Genomic DNA, 17,785 nt, shown 5'->3' with positions numbered 1-17,785 from the left:
GTTGAGTGTGTCATAGCACAATGAGTTTATAGTATGTTAAATATGGTTTTCCCACGTAGTGAGAGACACAGAGAGAGGGAGAAAACAGATGATGAACAGATGAACAGATGGAGGCGGTAAACAACTGTCACTGCTTACTCTGTGGGTCTACTGAAGGCTGGACACTGGAATATGTGCAAACACAGACCCATCTATCCTCTGCCAAATTAAACTCATTCATCCCCAGTTGGAAAGTAAGACAATGAAAGGAGCCAGTTTCCTCAAATTTCATTCAAAATTCTTCACGTACAGTCTGTCAAACGTACCACATGGTGTCTATGAATGATAAAGCAAAGTCAAGGAACTGACCAATCTCTGTAGGTCAGGGAATATTATTTACAGCCAAAAAACAGTATTTCCACATAAAACTAAAAACTAAGAATAAAAAGATTAAACTGCAACCATACCATCATTTTTGCAGTAACTGTAAAAATGCTATACTACCAAGTACACTTGATTGACAGGCGGCTGTTGTGAAGTGTTCACATCTTGAGGTTATGCGGCTGTGCTGCTCATAATGGGATATTAATGTAAACATTGTCTTAAATGACTAAACAGATGTATTAGATTGTGCAGTGCAAATGCAGCCTATTGACTTACTGTTGTGACCCTCATTATGTCATTAATAATCAAATCGTAATTGACAAGAGGAAGAGGTAAATACTAAATACTGGTTAATACTTAAAAACTTTAAGGACTCTTGTTTTATTGTTATAGTTATTTATTTTATTACTATTTAATGACTTTTTGAGGCAATGTTTACTTAATTAAAAAACTTTTTTTGACCTTGTAATGTTTAAAGCTAGAGTCGTAAGTTTTTCCTCTTTGTCGCCATCTCTGTTTGAAACCTGCAATTGCGGAATTATCATTAGTATTTGCGGAATTATCTTTATGTGGGTTGTGCATCGGTACGGCTCCTCGGCGCGGATTAATCTAATGTTTGCTGTCATTCACCACATCGGTGTGGATACTGTACTTCAGAATCACAGATTGTAGTCTTGAAGTATGACCAAAGTAAAAGTTTTCACTGGAAAATGTCATCTGAACAAGTAAGTAACATGTCTGCCTCTTTTGTTCTGACCAACTGATAAAAAAAGCATTACAATAAATGGTGATTAAATCTAACGATCGCTTAGCTTGGATCACATCAAACCGCGCAACTTATTATTATTGTTATACTTTGTTTTCAAATTATTAATGTTACAACATCAGCATTGCATGGCTATGTGTATTTAGTGTGTATTAGCGTTACCTGTAGATTTCAATTTCTGTAGCCACTCCGCAGTCCAAAGTCTTTTGCTTTTTGACTACGGGTGAATCTCCAGTTGATTGTCATTTGGACCTTTCTGGATTACAATCCGCCATCAAAATGATAAATTTAATTATTCCAGGTGCTATAAATGATCCGCCACCTGCAGCATCCTCACATGCCATATAGCCTACTAGCTGGTTCTCCTTCATGTAAATAGACGTTACGTAATGACGCAAAGATGTATGGCTGCATGCTTGAATTTCCCGCCGAAACCCACCAGTACCGCTCTTATTATAAAACATTATTACAAGCTTACCGCTGTGAATCGGGCTAAGGTAAGGAGATGGTTTTGAACACTGGCTGGTTATGTACTTGCTCAAAAATTGATTTTGGATAATTTTAACCAAAAAAAATGATCAATGCATAAAACCAAGTCCCCTCCCTATGTTTTTTTTTTTTTTTTAATAATCTGTTAAACTCAGATGTACATTACAATACAGAAGAAAAGATGTCACTAATTCTGTTTCATCATGACGTTAAAAGTCAAAATTGGTTTTGAGAATCAAGCACTTTCACTGGCATTGGTTCTGACAAGTAAAATTTTGGTATCATGACAACATTAAGTCCTGCCAGATGATTAGCAATACCCTTTTTCATATCTGCATATTTCATAAGCAGATGGCATAAGCAGACATGCAAAAGGAAGACCTTCAGCTGCACTTGTGAAATGACAGCACCTCAAGTGAGAACTGATTGTTAACATTTATTCAAATGTCCTTGACAATCTAAAGAATGTCAGACTGATGGTTGAGAGCCAGTGGGCGACAAAAACAAACAGCGGCTCGGAATGTGGCTTTCGGTCATCTCACAGGCTCCAGTGTCGCTCAACCGTGTTCAAATACCGCTGTGGGCCTATGGAGACATGCAGACTGATAGGTAAAGAGATAGAGAGTGACACATAATGTGTATGGCATATTCATCATGCCAGAGTCCCATCCATCTCTGCCCATATCCCCCCATCGAGTGTGAATAAGTGACTTTGCTAAAAATAGACCGCTTGAGAAATAACAATCTGAAACTACAATGAAACAACAGCCACCTTAGTCACTGTCTATTCACTAGGACGATTTGTCTCACTTCCAGCTGCTAGGCCTCAAACATATGAGAAGTGGCCAAAGTCCTTTTTCCTGCTGACTCAGAAATATGGCTCATTATTTACTTGCTTTGGGTTACGAGGAGACTAGAGACTTCAGTTTGAATACTCCTTGTGATGTTGCTGGTTGCTGATGTCAAAAAGCTGACAAAAGCATTCCTGCACTTAATACATTATACTTTATTTTTAAAAGGGAGGGGGTGTCAAATTTTGCTGCAGCCTTCTGAACTAACGGCAGACATTATGCTAAAATATTATATGGATACTTCAATAAAACCACAAAATGGCATCCAGAATGATTGTGGATGTTAATATTGGATCAGACAAAAAGAAAAAAAGGCAAAATCATGTGCATCTTCACCAGCCTTGCCTCACATACATTCAAATCCAGCCCTCGACATGCAGCAGCTGATCTTTGAAGTCCCCTGCTCGATTCGCTTCTTCTCTGTAATTCCTATTAACATTGCAGTGAGTAATGAGCCTTAGAAGATTAAACATCTTTATCCCCCCTCACACTCACAGAAGAGTAATTATCTGAGCAGTACAGTGATATGTTATCTTCAGCAGTGACAAGAAAACAAATAAGACCATGTACGTTTGTGCGGTTGCACACGCAGACGGGAGATATTGGCGAATGGTCTCTCGCTCTTTTCTGAATGGACTTCCCCTGGAATCATCAGGGACCTGGTGACCGGAGAGCGTCTCGTTGTGCCTTCTGAAGGATCACTTCGGCCGGCAGTATCTAATGAATTCATTAAGGAGATAGGACTGTGCAGTTCTATGCATATGGAGATCTCTGCACTTTGAATAATAATTTACTTCCCATGTAGAAGGCGACGTTCTCAGGACCTTGCGCAACATTCTCTAAAAGTTCTCTAAAGGTGACAAAAATTCTGAACATTTACAGAACGTTCAGGACTTTTCTAAAACATCCACTTTTGGTAATGAAAGTGCTACAGTTTAAGGTTCCTTAATATGACTTTAGGGGGACATTCCATTTTGCTTAAGTCCACTAAAGGAGGGAGAGCGTTTGGCTCCGAAACTCTGGAATAGCCTTCCTGATAATGTTCGGGGCTCAGACTCGCTCACCCAGTTTAAATCTAGATTAAAGACGCATCTCTTTAGCCAAGCATTCACATAATGCATCGCATGTCAGATCAATTGCATGTGACTATCTTTGCTTAATGTTACGAACAGCAGCTACGCTAATTATTCTCCATTTGCTTTTCTGTTTTGCCTCGGGGAGAGGACTTCAGCTTCAGTTTGGATCCGGCGCCAACTCCTGTGAGGACTTCAGAAGACGCAATCATCTGGATCAACATGCACATTACACAATTTCTATATCCTAATTATTGTTAATGTAATTCATTTTCAGGAACTCATTGCTTCTACGTTCAGTTAAACTGCTAACAGTGATTGTAAATTAATTGCCTAAATTATTACATTATTTGCTAACTGCATTCTTTTTGACATGCATTCTCTGTAAAGCTGCTTTGAAATGATATGCATTGTGAAAAGCGCTATACAAATAAATGTGAATTGAATTGAATTGAATTGAATTTTGGTTTATTTTATGGTCAACCGAGAACGTTACAAAGAGGACATTTGGGAAGTTAACAGGACATCCTATAGAAATAGTCCCCTAAACATTCCCAGAATGTCCTGAATGTTCCCTGATGGGCCACCAAATAACATTCCCCAAACCTTAAAAGAACTCCACATCGTGACTGTCTCTGAACGTTCTGGGAACAACGAGCAACAACGAGCAACTAAATCCATTTGATCAGATTTTTTGTTTTTTCTCACAATTTTTTTTGTAACAAATGTGCTTTAGAAACACACAGCTACAACAATTGGAGAAAAAGTAAAGTCAAAAAGTCAAGGGTCAGGAGTGGTTTGTAATAAGTGCAGATGCTGAGACCTAGAGAGATCTGTTAGTGTTTAATGTTGTTTCTGTTATCTGAGTTTTGTGAGGTTACCATTGTGCTGGAGAGTAGCGCCTGTGCTTCAGTCGGTGATGATCCAGAAACACTGATGTTCTGCTGCATGTTGCTTTATTTAAAGACAGTAACTGTGTAGTTGTTGATGCAGTGATACAGCAGTTACATTAACTCATGCGTGTGCTGTTGTTAGCTAATGACTTAGTGCAAGAGATTTGCATTTTCAAAGAAAAGGTTTCATAATCCAGGAATTTTTGTAAGACATTTAAGAAAAAATAGTTTTTGTTTGAACAGCCACTAGTCAATTTAGCTCTAATTTTCAATTCATTTTTTGACAAGGGCAGCAGGAACATTCTGAGAACATTTCCAAATAAAATATGGTTCCCTAAACGTTCAGAGAATATCTTGAATGTTCTGTGAAGGTCCACCAAATAACGTCCCCCAAAACTTAAAAGAACTCCACATCGTGACCGTCTCTGAACGTACTGGGAACGTTACTAGGCAACGTCCTTAACACCAGTGGGGACGTTCTGAGAATGTTCTGGGAATGTAATATTTCTAGAGGGGTTTAAAAAGAAAATGGATGGAGGGGAATTACTGTTATTAACAGTACTTTGCAGATGCAAGAACTTTACAATTGTTCTCACAGACAAATTGTTCTTACCATTTCAGCTTTGTCAATAATATTACACTGTTATTTGACCATGACTTGAGGAGCTAATATGAATTCAAGCCTTTTTGCTATACCAAGAGAGGCTATAAAATCTATTTTAGTTTTTTTCTGGGTAAACAAGAAAATGGTGGGAAAGAGAAAAGGCAGCTTTCATTTTAAATCAGCTTGCTCTTAGCCTTGCGCTATTTTTCAACAGACAAAAAAGGTTTTTGAGGCATATTAAAGTTGGATGCTTGGAGCTTGGATAATGGATTTCACTTTTATGCTCCCACTATCCTACAGTTTTGGAGCACTGTGGTCATTTCTAAATATATTTTTGCCCATTTTTATTGGTTATCTTTCTTCGGCAGAGTTTGTCACAGGATAGTGACGACAAAGACTCTTACATGGTCTTGTCACACACTTTCATCCAATGCAGTGCGTTCAAGGTGTACATTTATCAGTATGTGTGTTCAGAGATGGGTGTTTTAATTAAATGTATTTAAAATACATATTCAATTACTTTTGATTATTTTGTAATTTGTATTTTCCTTAAAGAAAAAATCAAATGTAATTTGTAATTAAATACCTTGGGAGAAACTATTTTGTATTTAAAATACCAAAAATACATTCAAATATGTTATTTTATTCTTGCATACAATAACTTTCATCACCGGGCTTTAAGGTAGGGTAGGTCATTTTCGGAGAGGCTAGCAATAGCAAGCTAGCTTTGAAAGCATAAGATCCCACCCTCCCTTCAGAGCGTCTCCAAAGCCACGCCTCCATCAAAACACATGAATGCGCACAGCAGGGAGAAAAGTGTCACAAAAGACGGCGTCAAATACCTCATGTCCCAAAGCACATAACGTTACAATAATAATGAACATAAACAACTTTAAGAGCACTGACCTGTACCACTGCTGCAGATTCAGTTCGGTGTTGGTAGTGTTGCCATCGAAACGCATAAATTAGAATCACAAACCGCTCCTAGCATAACATCACGAGTTGCCATCTCTTAATTATGGTAGTTATGGCGTGAGCGCAGCATAAGCTCATTGTTTTGGTTCAAGAGGAACTGTAACGGTACATTCACATGGGGAGTTGACATCAATGCTTGATGGAGGGCATGTCTGAAGCTTGGTGCTGATGCGACCATCATACTGACAACAGCCAATCATATTACTTTTTCCGGTGTTGCATGAATGCAATTGGCTAGCGTCTGCGCTAGGGTATTTGCATAAGGTGATCTTATTGGCTGAAGCTTGCATTGGCACTTGAAAAGAAATTTTTAACTTCTGCCACAAGCAATGCGAGTGAAGCGACCCACAATTCAGTTCGGCAACGCATGATCACCCATTCAAAGTAAATAAGAAGCATTAACGCCGACGCCCCATGTGAATGTACCATAAAAGGTGGCTGCTGTTTTGGTTGCTGAGCTCGTGAACGATGTCTGTCTTACTTTGAATAGCAAGGTCAGAAGCAGGTAAAGAAGCTGCTTCTGTGCTCAATTTTACAGCTTTTAGGTAAAGCATCTAGTAAAATATACTATCAGATATTATTCACTGAATGTCATTATAAGGACAGAAGATTAACTTGTGAATTGACCAAAACATGACGTGTCCTGTCTAGTGATATGCGGATCGCAGTTATATCCACGGGCGCTGCAGATAATCTGTGGATGGGTAGGTCAAGTAATAAAAAAAAACATTGATTAATTGTGGGTGAAAACTGTCAGTGTTCTCTGTTTGTTTCCCTTGTGTCACATGTTCTTTTGTTCAGTTTTCCCGCCACTTGTTAGTTCCCTTGGTGAACCTGATTGGGTTTGATTAGTCCCAGCTGTCCCTTGTTAATTAGCCTTGTTTGCCCCTTTGTCTGACATGTATATATTCCCTGTGTTCTCACTCAGTCTTTGTCGGTTGTCGTCAATGTAGAACGTCATTGTATAATGTCAGTGTTGTGCTATATGTATTCATCTCTTGCATTTTGTCATTAAAGTCCATGTCTTGGAATCTCTATCATCTGTGTGTGTTTCCCTAAACCATGCAGCGTGACAAAAACACAGTCGGTCGTGTCTTAAATTAACGTAAACATAAGTAGATTCGTTCTGTGCGTTCATTCTAAAAGTGACAGCAGCCTAATAAACCTGCTGCTGTCTGTAATTAATGTTAATCAAGCAACAAAAGAAAACGATAAAATCATTCACTGCTTCTGAATGAATAACTTTAGTATCTTCATAAGGATCATCAATCTATATTTAGTGAGTACTTCAAATGATTGCGTGTGCAAAACATTTTCAGCTGGTTAAACTTAGAAATAAAAGTTCACCTGCTGCCTTAAAATGTGAGTTAATTCAACTTGAAAATAACCTTTGTTTCAACTTCCAAATAGTCAAGACAATGCATTATTTTAAGATAAAAATTAAACATAAAGTAATGCATTGTCTTGACTATTTGTGAGTTGAAACAAAGGTTATTTTCAAGTTGAGTTGACTTATGTTTAGTTGAGTTAACTCACATTTTAAGGCAGCAGGTGAACTTTCATTTCTAAGTTTAACCAGCTGAAATGTTTTACAGTGAAATTTTGTTTGTAATTTTGTATTTTCAAATTACTTGTATTTTAATTAAATCAATTTTTTACAGCAGTATTTTGTATTTAATTTAAATACATTTGATGAGTAAGTATTTGTCATTTGTAACTAAATACTTTTTGATGTATTTGTGTCCATCTCTGTGTGTGTCCTCTGTGAACCCATGACCTTAGCATTGCCAACACCATGCTCTATTAGTTGAGCAACACTCTAAAAAAAATCCATAAAAATAGGGCACAATGTACTGTATTAATTCAACAGAATTTTCTATATTTCTTTTTTTATTGTGTTTTACCTATATTTTGGATAATGGAAAGTCTGTGAAATTACTGGATAATGTCCAGGTAATGAGCTGCCAGAACTTTTTCTGTTATTTTACAGATTTAATTTTTACAGTGAGTAGAAAAATGTGTTATGTGATTATTTTGTGCTGTTCCCTTTTGAGGGAACTTGCACTGCGTCGAAGACGGAATGCCTTTGCATGATAGCATCTGAAGCACATGTGAAACTGGACCAATCCTGATTGCTATGTCGTGATGTATAATATTGTATAATGTATGTATTGTGTTCCGGCATGCCTTTGTAAGCTTCCTTGTATACCGTCACACACTACGTCATGACCTAGCACCAATCAGGACTGGACTAGTTTCACACGAGCTTCAGATGTTATCACGCAGAAGCATTCCCCCTTCTCAGTGAACAAGGGTTACAGTCATAACCCAAGATGTTTTCTTGTCTATGTATTTTAATTAGGTCTGGGCTTCCTGAACTTAACGGCATCCAAATAATGAGATAACACAACATAATTTTAGTTTTTACCTTTATTTTATTTATTTTTTTGTTACTTTTTTCAATATACACTGTGAATATTTTTCCATTCCAATGTTTAAAAAAAAAAATAAGCATGAAGGTCCACCTATAATCCCTAAACATAACTGTCAGTGGGGCGTATGCAGATCATGTAAAAACATACAAAATATTTTATCTGCCAATTCACCAAATTGTATAAAGTTATAAATTGAGAGTGTATTTTGTACATTTTTCACACCATCATAAAAACACAATTTTGTGCTCCACATCCTCTTGTGTCTTCACATCATGTGTGCCCAACCTCTAGGTCACTCAACAGAATGGCTTCCATTCTAAAATAAACACACCTTTCCTACTGCCTTTAAGAGGAGTTTCAAAGTCTTCTTCCCATTCTGCAACCTTAACACACTGTCTACATTTGCATCTCTGAAATGGAAACCTGTCTCGCTCATCTCTTTCCTTCTGCATGTGTTCCTTTCTAAGCTTTCTTTACAAAAAGCTGGCATCTCAGCTGGAGCTTTCCTCCATGCATACAGAGTCTGATGCTCCTGCAGGGAAAGAGAATTCTCCTCTCTGTCACTTCAACAGAGGAGCCACATCAAATGGCAAACACCACCACAGGCTGCCTCAGCTTCAGAGAGAGATAGAGAGAGCAGGAAAAAGAGAGAGAGAGTGAGATAGAGGGGGAAAGAAAGCAGGAAGCATGTTTTTGTGATAAACTGTGCCCCAGTGCCAGCTTGTTTCTGCTAACTGTGCCTGTGCACTATAGAGAGATGTGAAAACAGATGCATATGGTTTAGCACTAGAAGGATATATGTGACCTGCTCTATCATTTTGAGACCCAGAAACATATTTGAGTTTTACGCACTGAATAGTTTATGCTTTCTAATTATGTTTCTCCAAGCTGTTGTTGAAATGTTATCATTGAAATCTAAGATTCATAATAATTTTAACATTTTTAACAGAATTAGATTTATGCAAACAAACATTAAATAATCAAGACAGCATTTAATTAAATTCAATTCACATATCCATTCATATCTGTACAGCGCTTTTCACAATACTTATCATTTCAAAACTGCTTTACAGAAAATGCATGTCAACATTACAATTTTGTTGACAGAATTATTTTTATTATTATTATTATTATTCAATCAAACATTATATAACCAAACAATCAAAGCAAAAATCTAGAGATTGCAAACAATCTACAGATTTTTGTTTTTGTTGACAGAATCAAACATTATATAACTAGTGTTGATACTAGATACTAGAATTTCTAACTTTGGTGCAAAACCTTGAAAAAAAAATTGTTATTCAATATTATCAGGAAAAATTGCAACAACATTTGGAACAAGGGATAGTAGTTATAATAATAACAAATTATTATTATTATTATTATTATTGATCAATATAGCCACAAGCAGAAATCATTGGGGTCTAAGCACCAATGGCCTCTGTGGATAATTATGTGATACAATTAAAATGTATCTTATGACAGACAGCTGCCTTCTAAAAATCAGTATCCTTAGAAACGCTTTGAACAACTTAAGCCGGGCACACATTTAACGACTAGCTAAAACACTCTAAGACTGTGCTGAACATACAAGCGATTGTTTCCTGCGACTGAAGCCAATTTAAATACTTACACATGGAATTTGAACACCGACTGTAAACGCAGACTGAACGCGACTGGACGCGTTTGAGCGCGATCAGTCATAAGTATCAATTTACATTCATAATCGGCCTTACAATCGTTAAGTGTGTGCGCGGCTTTAGAACGTCAGTGGAAAAAAGGCATATGGTTCATCATGACATCATATATACATAATTCACCCACTATATTGCTAAATGTACCCTATTTTCCTGTTGAAAAATGTCTGCCATATTGGAATGGTCAAATCCGGTCCATGACCACTTGAGAGCAAGATGACTATGCAACTGCAACCTAGTTATTCATGTATATGAATATCTATATCTGCAATAGACTTTAGCAGATTATTTTCACAGCATATTGAGTTGCATGCAAATACAAACTCTGAAAGGTTACCCTTTATTCATTTGTAATTTGTTTTTACAGCCATATGGCTGCACAATGCTGTTGCATTTTCTCACTAAATAATCAATGATTTGTTAGTGTGAATGATGAACAGCCTCATGTTAACCATTTCAACATAGTGGAATGATCATATGCGGAATCTATGTATAGGCCTACATATCTATGCTTGGAGCCCTTATAAATCCATTAGTTTTTTTTTTTAAAGCAGAAAACTGCAGAGAAGCCTTTTAAGTTTATAAATGTTTCTCATTACAAATCTAGTAAAATTATGTAATCATCTGTCCACAAAAAATGTTGAAAAAGTGTAATCGGCACACCAAATTCAAGTTAAACTCATATTATATTCAGATATTTCAAATATTTCAGTATTAATATGCAAAAAAAAAAAATAAATAAATAATATATATATATATATATATATATATATATATATATATATATATATATATATATATATATTTGATTAAGGAAGTAATAACTAAAGTAAAAATACAATGTATTTATAATACAGTACGTTTAACCACATTAAAGAATGTCAAAATGACATTTTTGAGTGAATTTCATAAATAAAGTGACAATCTGAAAGCTGACACTTTGTTCTATAAAAAAGAAATAGTTTGGATATCTAATTTCTTACTAAATGACAGAGTGCATCACAAAGTATGTGCTCCATCAGTTTTGGCTCTGTTATCTCAAGTCAAAATTATCTCATGTGAGCTGGAGAAACTATTTCTACAAATATATGCCTGACATCTCTGGTTATTATTAGATCTGTCATAAGAAGTTTGTCATACACAGACAATATAGCTGACAGAGCAAACCACCCTGTGTGTTTTATACTTGTGACCTGAAAACACTGGTGTAATTAGCCAGCAGCAGCAAAAAACTCACCTTAAGTAGAACAGCATACTTCTTGCCTGCTGCCTGATTCCTGACATCCAACAGCACTGCATGTGTCAAAGAGGTCTCTTTATTGGCAGATACATGTGTCAGAGAAAGAAACCACAAGTTCATGGGTCAAAGACAATAGGGGGGTTTCAAGCATCAAAAAATAATACTGCTAATAATCAGCTGTAATACAGCTTTAAATTTAGTTGGTTTTTTTTTCTGTACATTAGAATGTGTCCTGTTTAATTTTATATTTTTTCTGAGCAAAAAAAAAAAAAAAGACTGACATACATTTTTTTTTACCATGATTTACAGAAGACACCCATTAAAATGTCATTCAGTCTAACAATAATTATGTATCAGAAAATCTTATTAGGCATATTTAAAACAGGAATCATTTGATAACATTTTAAAAGACTCTATTTAAGGATCACAGTGCAGCCCTCAAATATTAAAATTAATTGTAATTTTTAAATCTTTATACTTTGCTAATAACCTTCAAACTACTAGGTTTTCATTTGTCAGCAAGAAGTCTTTGAAGTAATGACATTTTGCCAAAAAAGGGAGATAATATTGCCATTGTTCCCATAATTGCAATGTTTTTAGTATTAGTCTGTATCATTAAATTAGTTTTAATAATATGCCAGAGTAATAGACAGCAGAAACAGATTCTGAAACATAATAAGAATTTTATTCTATACTGTTCTGATGCTCCTGCCATGCTTGCCTAGCTTGTCACTTTGTTTCTGACTTGCTCAGCCCCAAAACTTACTCCTTGCAGCTATATTTATTAATACTTTTTGTTTACCAACATAAATGGCATTATCAGGATGAGTATTTTGGGTGGAGAATCCCTTCAATGGCCTCTTTTGAACTTGTGACATACCGTATTGAGGGGAAACTCTGTTCAGAAATATTGGTGGTAAGCTATTATTGTGACAATCGCAATCCTAAATACCTTTCTCTTTTCCTTGCTAAAGGCCCATTCACACTAAGTACAATAACTATAATGATAATGATGATGATGATAAAGATATAGTTAAAAAAAAATCTTTATATATATAAAAGATTAGTAGAAAAGAATAGTAGAGTCCACACCACAACTAACGATAACGGCACAGAGAAACAATATTGTGGAATAACTTTCAGAGAGATTCAGATTCCATTCCATTCCATTCCAATTTAAAGAGCTCCAGCATTTAAAGTGGCAGACGACAAAACTGCAGTACATTCTTAGAATGAACAGTGTTATCATTTATTGGTGTGGACACTAATATAGTTATTGTTATAGTTTTCTTTATAGTTATTGTTATTGGTGTGAAGGGGTTTTCAGAGCCACCCAAGCTACTGGGTCTGCATTTACTTTTTGGCTTTTTACAGTGCCTTGCAACTTAATTTATTGCAACTTAAATTAATTGTTAATCACAATTGGGGACATTTTATATATATATATTATATATATATATATATATATTATACATACATACATATATACATATTTGAAACAATAAAGTAGACACTTTACTTGCATTTAACATGTTTTTATGTATATAAAATGACTATTGTAAATATAATTTGATGCGGACACCAAAATGGTGATGTCCATCATAATGATAATTACACCTTTTACTCATGGCGGTAGCCAGCTATGAGGTCACCGAGGTCCGGACCTCTGTATTTTTCTGCAATGTCAAAATATTTGAGATGACCAATTAAATCAAAGTAAGCAGGCTTTATGTTCACAGAAGCTGCTGTGCGTGAATTCTAGCATTGTAAAGTGCAAGATAAGTCCATTGATTCCAGAACCAGGAATCAGAATCGAACAGCCCTACTGAAATGTATCTTATGATGTGGTTTTTACAGAAAAGTCCAACTTGAATCATCACTGAAATCAGGGTTTGATGAAACAGCAACACAAGTGTCAAAAAGGGCAACTGACTTTAAAAAGAAATCACTTACTGTTAGTGTCAGATTAAATAAGTCAAACATACACCTCTAAAAAATGTTTACTGTTGTGAGGCATGTGATCATTAAATATGTGTTGTAAGTGTGGACTCATATTCAACATTTAAACAGATGAATCACATCTCTCAGATCAATCTCAAATTAATGTAAAGATATCAGTTCCTCAAAACTTTATCTGAAGCATTTATCTTAAAGGGTTAGTTCACCCAAAAATGAAAATGATGTCATTAATGACTCACCCTCATGTCGTTCCAAACCCGTAAGACCTCCGTTCATCCTCGGAACACAGTTTAAGTTTACATTTAAGTTTACATTTACTAACATGTTTTCATTTATTTCTATTATATGTGTAGCTTGCAGTTTAAGTGTTTGTTTTATTATTCATAACACAATAGAAAAATAAGTGTCACGATGTTAGGAGACCAGCGCCAGGCCAGCAGTCTCAGATGAATGTTGGGGAGGGGTTAGTTTGCCCAAAAATGAAAATTCTGTCATTAATTACTCACCCTCATGTCGTTCCAAACCCGTAAGACTTTTGTTTATCTTTGGAAGTCAAATGAGGATTTCTGAGAGATTTCTGTCCCTCCACTGGCAGTTTATGCAACTACCACTTTCTAGCAAGGTCGCTTCATAAAATTAAGGGTAAGCCACTGAAGTCACATGGATTACTTTAATGATGTCCTTTCTGGGGCTTGAAGGAGGTAATTGCCCAGGTTGTCAAATGGAGGGGCAGAAAGCTGTCAGATTTCGTTTATAAAATCTTGCTTTGTGTTCTGAAGATGAATGAATGTATTACGGGTTTGAAACAACATGAGGGTGAGTAATAAATGACAGAATTTTAATTTTAGGGTGAACTAACCCTTTCATCTTTCAGCTGAAATGGCTGATAGTTTAGAATTTTCAGTTAGCATCATAAATTCATTAGGACAGTGTTTCTCAAACTGGGGTACGCGTACCCCTGGGGTATGTGAGGTGACAAAAGGGGGTACGCGAACAAAATGCGGAGTAGTTAATTTAACTCTACCATACCTTAAAATAATATTAAAAGCATGTATTTCTAACTGACAAAATGCCGTAAATCCATTACATTTAATCAAATTACCTCATGTTTTGCAGTCTAAAATGACTGCATCCACACAAGCAGCATGCATAATATATGATAGATTGCGTGCAGATTCTGCTGCTTTAAATCGCGCGACAATGCACCTTTGTAAAAGTGGGGATTTAGCACTCGCATGAAGAACAAATATAGACACAGATAGTGGATTTATATCAATTTAAGACTCAAACTTTCTTCGATACAAAAACATACCTTGTGTGAGTTCTTGTATTTAATGTTGATAACGAGGAAGAATGCAATTGTTCCCAAATATCCACATGACTGCAAACGTGCATTATTATACAACAGGTCAAAAAACAAAACGTACATTTTAAACACAGTACTGTCAGTATTTACTCTATTTTGCAACAAAAAAAATATTTCTAACGAAAACCAGAGCAGAACTACAACACACGAATGCGGCTTTGAACGAATCGTGAGAGTCAATGATTCAATGATTCATTCACAGCCAATTGCTTCGTTACAGAATGAATGACTCTATGACTCATTCATAAAAATAGTGACTTGCTGCCACCTACTGGCAGTTTTAGTTTAATATTTAAAAGTATCACTTCGTTTTACCATCATTGCATATTTCTCTATTAAACATTTTTTATTTAAAACATTATTTATTTTATAAAGTTATTCATAAACGTAAAAATATACACTGGAAAATCAATTTAGGGGCAAATATTGTCTCTTAATGGAAAAGGTGTGACTGCAGTCGAAGTGGAAGAGAGGGGGTACGCAGAAGGATGGGAATCCCTTCAGGGGGTACTCCACGCTAAAAAGTTTGAGAACCACTGCATTAGGAGTCCAATTCACCTTTGGTGGAATATGGTGGAGTTTTTATTAACAAAATATCAATATCCAGGGCACCAAGACACGGCCTATTAAACACTTCAACACATTTTAAATGTCTCTGAGCTTGTTAGAGTATGCCTATCATCACTACATAGAGAAGAGTTTATTACTATTATGCATACTTGGATGATATATAAATCACAAGTTTAGTGCAACAAAAGAGCAACAGAAACTTTGAATGAAAGAATGGTCAAAATATCAAAGCACTGAGACTTAAGACTTCTGAGTCTATTTCACTGCAAGTCTCCTTTTCAAAGTTTCAGAGCTGTGTTCTTCCCACTCACAGTACACTGCCTCGAGGTAAAAACAGAGTAAACTTGGGTTAGACCACCCAGTGTTAATAGGCTCTGAAAGAAGTGGGGCTGGGGCTACAAGAGGCAAGTGGAATAGTTAAAGTAACAGAGAAAGTTATTGGGGTGAGTCAAATTCAGCCCATTGATATTTATCATAGACAGGTTTTAAACAAGGCACACCTAATTTTAAGGAATTCGGATCATCCATTACTTAAAGAATTTCAGTTGTTGCATTCAGGGTTTCGTTTCAGAGTGCCTGGTGGAAGAACAAAACATTTTAAAGTTTTTTTTTGTTTGTTTCAGTGGCTACAGGTTTAATGAATTCTTCCTAGACAAATTGTCAATGTTTTTTTTTTTAGGAATTAAGGAATTATTTGTACGATGTGTATTATTACTGTTGCCTTGTCTGTAGATGTATTTTCTGTATGTATTGTGACTTACTGCTGCAAAAATTAGTTTCCCCTAAGAGAGACAATAAAACCAAACTAAACTAAACTAAACTGAACTAAAGCATCAGTAAAAGACTCCAACTCAAAAAGATACATCAATTATAAAGTGTATCATTGTTGTTGATTTGGCTCTTTATCACCTGGCCTTGGTTTTTGGTGAGAAATTTGTTCACAATTCAGTCTTTTCCTGTCCATTTTAGATGGACCCCTGGGAGTTCATAAAAATAGACTACTAGATTTTATAGAATATTATGTTTACTTTCTTTCAGGAAAAAAATGGCCAACTGAATGTTATATGTTGCTGCTTCCATTTCTCCTACATGCTTCCCTTTTCATTCTGGACACTCTGTAGAGCACTACTACACAGCAAATGGCTGAGTTGGCTGTGATGCCACACTGTTCTATGCCCAGCAAACAAACATCCAGGTAAAAGTCAACATTAATAAGACACTGAGGGATTTTTCATGGTCAGCCTGTCTGCACTGACACTAACAGATACTCAGCCTTAAAAAAATAAATAAATGGAGTGCACACATACACAACTAGAACAGCAACAGAAATGTCTCTGGTACAAGAAGTCTTCCGGACTTAGGCATGTTTTACTCCATACACTTAAGCAGTGGATAATTGAAGGAACAGCATTACTACAACAGCACATGACAGCACTTCTACTGTGTAATTAAACACCTCTGTATAGAAGATCTCTGTATATTCACACATATATATCTATAATCACGGCCAGAAATAATAAAATATATTTTTTGGAGTTAACAAATAGGCAATTATTACAAAACTTGATAACAGTGAAATGTAAAGGTATGTTTGCACGACAACGATGCACTAAAACCAAAAAAGACTTATGTGTAAATGAACGTCCAAAATGCATGAATTTTTCAGTTTTTAGCTGGAAACGGTGCCATGTAAACACACCCTAATTTACATGAAGAAAAGAACAGTAAAACAGTAATATTGTTAAAGGTGCAATAATTTTCATTTATTTCATTTATTTATTTATTTAAACAGGGACAGTGTAAAATATACATTAACCTTAAGAAGAAGAGATGCATTTTACCAGGTTGTAGCACTTGTGCTAATTTACAGCTGTAGTCCCTGGACAGGCTGATGTCAACAAATCAAGTTAATAATACATTTATCCCGAAACAGCATTAAAACGATCACACCCTTCATTCATTCCTCAGAATGCATTTACAAATACGCTGCCACATACACATCAATTACTAAACAATATGTGAACATATTTGTTTTAGAAGTAACCATTTTTTGACCCGATGTGAAACAATGTTAAAATTTACACATGTTGTAAGCTCTGTTGGCAACTTATTCCATTGTCTGATGGCCACACTTGAGAAAGCTGAGCTACCGAAAGCTGTTTTACACAAAGGAATCCTACACTCGCCCCGAGCAGTCGACCGAGTGGCTCGAGATGTAGCTACTTTCTGAGCTCAGTTAGATAAACATTTTTAAGGGAGGAGCTGCAGTACCATTTATTATCTTGAACAAAAGACAGAGATTTGAATATATGATTATGTTTTCAAAGCTTAATATACTATGTTTTTTGAGAATATTACAGTGGTGAAATAGCCAAGATTTCTTGTCATGAGCCTTAAAGGATTACTCCACTTTTAAATAAACTTCTGCTGATAATTTACTCACCCCTATGTCATCCAAGATGTCCATGTCTTTCTTTCTTCAGTCGAAAAGAAATTAAGGTTTT

General features: G+C 35.8%; 1 long non-coding RNA gene across 1 annotated transcript; it reads right to left on the bottom strand.

The window, feature by feature from the left end:
* Positions 1 to 8,452: 8,452 nt before the first annotated feature.
* On the bottom strand, positions 8,453 to 17,759 carry LOC125264147. The gene is made up of 3 exons (XR_007183999.1): positions 17,725 to 17,759; positions 11,384 to 11,460; positions 8,453 to 9,064 (listed from the first exon to the last, which is right to left on the bottom strand). It is a non-coding gene; the product is annotated as an uncharacterized LOC125264147 (long non-coding RNA).
* Positions 17,760 to 17,785: the final 26 nt, after the last annotated feature.

This window comes from Megalobrama amblycephala, linkage group LG3 (genome assembly GCF_018812025.1).
Source record: "Megalobrama amblycephala isolate DHTTF-2021 linkage group LG3, ASM1881202v1, whole genome shotgun sequence".
Classification (NCBI taxonomy): domain Eukaryota; kingdom Metazoa; phylum Chordata; class Actinopteri; order Cypriniformes; family Xenocyprididae; genus Megalobrama; species Megalobrama amblycephala.
The sequence above is the reverse complement of the archived record's forward strand: the minus strand, read 5'-3'. Positions and strand labels throughout refer to the sequence as shown.